A 7,311-nucleotide genomic window follows, 5' to 3' on the forward strand; every position below is an offset into this window, starting at 1 on the left:
TTTTTCTTCCCTAGCCCCCGAGTAAATCCCCTCCCCAACCATACAAACCTTGCATTTTAATCCCCCCCCCCCCCCCCCCCCCAAAGCTTCCAGAATCACACGCACAGGCAGTGGCAGACCTGGAGCGCCGCTGATGGTAGGTTTTGTAACAAAGCTACATCCTTCTCCCTCTCTGCTTGTAGATGACGGTGATAATGCCCTTTCTCATGTTGCTGCCTGAAGCATAGTGTGGTATACTTCCAGCAGATCTGGACGCACCCAGTCCCATTAAGCCAAGTTCAACTCAACTGGTAAACCTTTGTGCCTGTACCTCATTATTGTATCTGTACTCATCGTACTTGTGTACATGACATTAAACTTGACCTGTTCGTAAATAATAAATACAAACTTTGTGTAAATTTGTAACTTGCAAAATACTGATTTTATGTATGTGTGCTGTAATCCTTCACATACAATTTTCAAAGTGTCTGGGTATAATTAGGAATGTATATGGGATGGTCCTGGAAGGTATACGGGATGGTTTTTTAAACCAAAATGTAGAAGAACCGACTAGAGGACAGGCCATCCTAGACTGGGTATTGTGTAATGAGGAAGGATTAGTTAGTGATCTTGTTGTGCAAAGCCCCTTGGGCAACAGTGACCATAATATGGTGGAATTCTGCATTAGGATGGAAAATGACACGGTTAACTCAGAGACTAGGGTCCTGAACTTAAAGAAAGGAGACTTTGAAGGTATGAGAAGGTATGATTGTCAAATTATACTTAAAGGGTGGAGATGCAATGGCAAAGATTTAAAGACCGCATGGATGAACGCCAAAAATTGTTCATCCCTGTCTGGTGAAAAAATAAAATGGGGAACGCGGCTCAGCCGTGGCTAACGAGGGAAATCAAGGATAGTGTTAAATCCAAGGAAAAGACATATAAATTGGCCAGAGGAAGCAGCAAACCGGGAGAAATTTAGAACTCAACAGAGGAGGCCAAAGGGGTTAACTAAGAGGGGGAAAGTAGAGCAGGAAAGAAAGCTTGCAGGGAATATAAAAACGGACACTAAAAGCTTCTTTACATATGTAAAAAGGAAAAGATTAATTAAGTCAAATGTAGGTCCCTTACAATCAGAGATGGGTGAATTTATGATGGGAAGCAAAGAAATGGCAGAACCGTTAAACGAGTAATTTGGTTCTGTCTTCACAAAGGAAGACGCAAACAATCTCCCAGAAATACTAGGGGACTGAGGATCTAGTGGGAGGGAGGAACTGAAGGGATTCCACAATAGTCAGGAAATGGTGTTAATAAACTGTTAAAAAAGAGGTGGCCCTAGAAATCGTGGATGGATCAAATGTTCTCTCGATTAGATTAGATTAGATTAGATTCGTTTATTGTCATTCAGACCTTTCGGTCTGAATGAAATTCTGTTTCCCTGCAGTCATACATATAATTTTAAAAAATGACAAAACACATAGTCAACACAAATTTAACATCCACCACAGTGAGTTCACCAAACACCTCCTCACTGTGGTGGAAGGCAAAATCTTAAAGTCTCTGGCTCTTCCCTCTTTGTTCTCCCTCTGCGCCAAGGCGACAGTTCAAACTCCGCGGGTGGTCGCTGCCTCGCCACAGCTCAGAGGCCGAGTCGGGTCTCCGCTGCCGCTGCCGCTGCCTCCGCCACAGCTCCAGGGCCGAGTCAGGTCTCCGCTGCTGCTGCCGCCGCTACAGCTTCGGTGCCGAGTCAGGTCTCCCTGCTGCTGCTGCCGCTGCCGCCGCCGCCGCCGCTACAGCTTCGGTGCCGAGTCAGGTCTCCGCTGCTGCTGCCGCTGCCGCCGCTACAGCTTCGGTGCCGAGTCAGGTCTCCGCCGCTGCTGCCGCCGCTACAGCTCCGTTGCCGCCAGCTCCGCCATTAGGCCTCGGCGCAGACGGAGACGGGGGATACGACCGAAGAAAAAGTCGCATCCCCCGAAGGAAGAGGCCAAAGCATGTTTCTCCCACCCCACCCACATACATACACAACTTAATAAAACAAAATTAACTAAAACATGACAAGGAACAAAACGAAAGAAAAAAAACAGACGGACTGCAGGTGGGCCGCAGCTGTTAAGCCAGCGCCACCATCTTGAATGCCGCCATATTGAACGCCGCCATCTTGAATCGACTGGATCAGTTCCTGTGGACTGGAGGGTAGCCTATGTAACTTCACTTTTTAAGAAAGGAGGGAGAGAGAAAATGGGGAATGATAGACAATGTAGCCTTGCATCGGTAGTGAGGAAGATGCTTGAGTTGCAAATTAAAGATGTTATAGCAGCGCATTTGGAAAGCAGTGACAGAATCGGTCAAAGTCAGCATGGATTTATGAAGGGGAATTCATGCCTGACTAATCTTTTGGAATTTTTTGCGTATGTCACAAGTAGAATGGATAAGGGAGAGCCAGTGGATGTGGTGTATCTGGACTTTCATAAAGACTTTGACAAGGTCCCACACAAGAGATTAGTGTGGAAAATTAGAACACATGGTATTGGAGATAGGGTATTGACATGGATAGAGAACTGGTTGGCAGACAGGAATCAAAGAGTAGGAATTTAATGGGCCTTTTCAGAATGGCAGGCAGTGACTAGTGGGGTGCCGCAAGGCTTAGTACTGGGACCACAGTTATTTACAATCTATATTACTAAAAGTCTGTTCTTGACCGGTTTTGGCATTCTGTGCTGCGATTTCCGAGAGAATGCCGCCACCTACGACCATCATTTTTGGCCACCTTGCTCAGTGCCCCCCATCGCCATATGTGTGCCGAGGATTTTTCCCGTTGATGAAAAATGACAGAGATATTAATGATTTTACAAAATTCCCCATTCTCTCTGCTGCCCCCCCTGGCGGCAGGGGGGAGGGACTATAAAACCAGGAAGTGGTGTGCCCCAATCAGTCTCTACAACATGGAGGTCTGAGCTCTGAATAACTGAACAAATGTCTACACAGCTGTGAGTAAGTACCCTTAATTTGGTTTGAAAATGAAAATATGGTTATGGTTAGTTTGAGGAAAAAAGCACTGCCTGCAAATGGTTGTTTGGGGGGTTTGGGTTGAGTAAAAAGGCATTCTCTCTCTCTCTCTCTCTCTCTCTCCCTATCCCTCTTTCTTTCTCTCTCTCTCCCCCCCTGTCTCTCTCCCTTTCTCTCTCTCTCTCCCCTCTCTCCTCCCTCTCCCTCCCTCCCTCTCCCTCTCCCCTCTCCCTCCTCCTCTCTCCCCTCCCTCCCTCCCCCCCCCTCTCCCCCCCCCCTCTCCTCCCCCCCTCTCCTCCCCCTCTCTCCTCCCCCCCCTCCTCTCCCCCCTCTCCCTCTCTCCCCCTCACCTCTCCCCCCCCCACCCCTCTCTCTCCCCTCTCCTTTCCCCCCCCTCTCCTCTCCCCCCCTCCTCCTCTACCCCCTCTCCTCTAACCCCCTCCTCTCCCCTCTCCCCCCCCTCCTCCTCTCCCCCCCTCTCCTCTTCCCCCCCTCTCCTCTCTCCCCCCTCTCACCCCCTCCTCTCCCCCCTCTCCTCTCCCCCCTCTCCTCTTCCCCCTCTCCTCTATCCCCCTCTCCTCTCCCCCCCCTCCCCCTCCTCTCCCCCTCTCCTCTACCCCCCCCTCTCCTCTACCCCCCCCTCTCCTCTCCCCCCCCCCCCCCCCCCCCCCCCCCCCCCCCCCCCCCCCCCCCCCCCCCTCCCCCCTCCCCCTCCTCCCCCTCCCCCCTCCCCCCCTCCTCTTCCCCCCCTCCTCTCCCCCCCCCCCTCCTCTCCCTCCCCCCTCCTCTCCCCCCCCCCTCTCCTCTTCCCCCCTCCTCTTCCCCCCCCCTCTCTTCTTCCCCCCTCCCCCCCCACTCTCCTCTCTTCTCCCCTCCCCTCTCCTCTCTCCCTCCCCCTCTCTCTCTCCCTCTCTCCCTCTCTCCCTCTCCCCCCCTCCCTCCCCCCCCCTCCCTCCCTCCCCTATTTAAAACCCCCTACCCCCCTCCCTCCCACCTCTCCACCCCCCCTCTCTCCACACCCTCCTCCCCCCCCCTCTCCACCCCCCCCTCTTCCCCCCCCCCCCCTCTCCACCTCTCTCTCCCCTGCTTCCCTCCATCCCCTCCCCCACCCTCCCTCCCCTAAACCCACTCCCCCTCCACACCCCCTAAACCCCTCCCCCCTCCCTCCCCCTCCCTCCCCCCCCCCTCACCCCCCTCTCTCACTCCCTCTCTCTCCCCCTCACTCTCACCCTCTTTCTCTGCCCCTTCTGTCTCTGCCCTCACTCTCTACCCTCGCCCCCCCCACCCCCCCCCCCCTCTCTAGATGTGACTGCATTGGGGGCTATGCGTCAGTAGATAGGGTGGTTATGGAGTAAAAGGAGCAAATTAATAATATTAATATAATATTAAGGGGGGTAATTAGCGTGAGTGCGGGGGGGAGGGGGGGATAGTTAGTGTGTGTGACGCTGCATGCCGCCTCCCCCCCCACATCCACACGTTGGGGGAACAGACACAACGGGTCTGCACTTGGTCTAGTATATATTAAAGATTTAGATGAGGGAATTAAATGTGACATCTCCAAGTTTGCGGATGACACAAAGCTGGTTGGCAGTGTGAGCGGCGATGAGGATGCTATCAGGCTGCAGGGTGACTTGGATAGGTTGAGTGAGTGAGAAGATGCATGGCAGATGCAGTATAATGTGGATAAATGTGAGGTTATCCACTTTGGTAGCAAGATCAGGAAGGCAGATTATTATTTGAATGGTGTCAGATTGGGAAAAGCGGAGGTGCAACGGGACCTGGGTGTGTTTGTACATCACTCACTGAAAGTAAGCATGCAAGTACAGCAGGCAATGAAAAAAGCTAATGGCATGTTGGCCTTCATTGCGAGAGGATTTGCGTTTAGGAGCAAGGAAGCCTTACTGCAGTTGTACAAGGCCCTGGTGAGACCGTACCTGGAATATTGTGTGCAATTTTGGTCTCTTAATTTGAGGAAGGACATTATTGCTATTGTAGGAGTGCAGCATAGGTTCACCAGGTTAATTCCTGGGATGGCAGGACTGACATATGATGAAAGAATGGGTCGACTGGGCTTGTATTCATTGGAATTTAGATGGACGAGAGGGGATCTTATAGAAACATATACAATTCTAAAAGGATTGGACAGGCTAGATGCAGGAAAAATGGTCCCAATGTTTGGGAGTCCAGAACCAGGGGTCACAATTTAAGAATAAGTGGTAGGCCATTTAGGACAGAGATGAGGAAAAACCTTTTCACCCAGAGAGTTGTGAATCTGTGGAATTCTCAGCCCACAGGCAGTGGAGGCCAATTCACTGGATGTTTTCAAGAGAGTTAGATTTAGCTCTTAGGGCTAAAGGAATCAAGGGATATGGGGAAAATGCAGGAATGGGGTACTGATTTTAGATGATCAGCCATGATCATATTGAATGGTGCTGGCTCGAAGGGCCGAATGGCCTACACCTGCACCTATTTTTCTACGTTTCTATGTTTCTATTGAAAAATATTAAAATTATTTAAAGTATTTTGGATCCTACAATGCTTATGTGTGTATGTTTTAATTCAAGGCATCTGCATCATGTTTAGATTGTCAAAGTTGTCTGAGAATCCTCCAGTGTAATGGGCTGCTCAGTCTTGTGGTGGTGCAGCTGCTGGATGGCAGGGAATTGGCGCCTGTCAGAAGCATGTGATGGAAAATGTGAAATTCACACCTTTGATCTTTCTTCAAGGTCAGTGGTAACTGTTGCATTGCATCTGAAGGCAAATTGTAGCCACATAAATCTCTATTAGTTTACACGGTAGCTTTATCATTTCCAGTGGCTTAGCAGCTCAGGCAGCATCGATGGAGAACGGATAAGCGATGTTTTGGGTCAGGACCCTTCTTCAGACTGATTGTAGTGGGGGGTGAGGAGGCGGAGAAAGCTGTAAGAGAGGAGGGGCAGGACAAAGCCGGGTGAGTGAAAGGTGGATACAAGTCCTTACTTTACTAAACAGTGTGGAAAAGGCCCTTCAGCCCTGTGCCGACCAGGGATCACCCAGTGCACTGGCACTATCCTACATACAAGGCCTTTGACAAGGTTCCTCATGGAAGGTTGGTTAAGAAGGTTCAATTGTTGGGTATTAATGGTGGAGTAGCAAGATGGATTCAACAGTGGCTGAATGGGAGATGCCAGAGAGTAATGGTTGTTTGTCAGGTTGGAGGCCAGTGACTAGTGGGGTGCCACGGGGATCTGTGTTGGGTCCACTGTTGTTTGTCATGTACATCAATGATCTGGATGATGGTGTGGTAAATTGGATTAGTAAGTATGCAGATGATACTAAGATAGGTGGTGTTGTGGATAATGAAGTAGATTTTCAAAGTCTACAGAGAGATTATGCCAGTTGGAAGAGTGGGCTGAAAGATGGCAGATGGAGTTTAATGCTGATAAGTGTGAGGTGCTACATCTTGGCAGGACAAATCAAAATAGGATGTACATGGTAAATGGTAGCGAATTGAGGAATGCAGTTGAACAGAGGGATCTAGGAATAACTGTGCACAGTTCCTTGAAGGTGGTATCTCATGTAGATAGGGTGGTAAAGAAAGCTTTTGGTGTGCTGGCCTTTATAAATCAGAGCATTGAGTATAGAAGTTGGGATATAATGTTAAAATTGTACAAGGCATTGGTGAGGCCAATTCTGGAGTATGGTGTACAATTTTGGTCGCCTAATTATAGGAAGGATGTCAACAAAATAGAGAGAGTACAGAGGAGATTTACTAGAATGTTGCCTGGGTTTCAGCAACTAAGTTACAGAGAAAGGTTGAACAAGTTAGGTCTTTATTCTTTGGAACGCAGAAGGTTAAGGGGGGACTTGATAGAGGTTTTTAAAATGATGAGAGGGATAGACAGAGTTGACGTGGATAAGCTTTTCCCACTGAGAGTAGGGAAGATTCAAACAAAGAGGACATGACTTGAGAATTAAGGGACAGAAGTTTAGGGGTAACCTAAAATTCAACTTTAAATTCAATGTTCATACCATTAGGTTGTAAGCTACCCAAGCAAAATATGCTGTTTCGTCAGTTTGCCTTTGGCCTCACTCTAGCAATGGAGTAGGCCTAGGACTAAAACGCCATTATGGGAATGGGAAGGGGAGTTAGAATGGTTGGCAACCATGTGATCCTTCAGGCCTTGGTAGTTGGAACACATATTTGGTGAAATGATCACTGAGTCTCCACTTCGCCCCACCGATATAAAGGAGGCTATATCGGGAGCACCGAAAGCACCAGTTGAGTCTTTAACTTCATCTACTGTATTTGCAGTTCCCGATGTGGCCTCTTCTACATCAACAAGA

The sequence above is a fragment of the Leucoraja erinacea genome, chromosome 1 (genome assembly GCF_028641065.1).
Source record: "Leucoraja erinacea ecotype New England chromosome 1, Leri_hhj_1, whole genome shotgun sequence".
NCBI lineage: Eukaryota > Metazoa > Chordata > Chondrichthyes > Rajiformes > Rajidae > Leucoraja > Leucoraja erinaceus.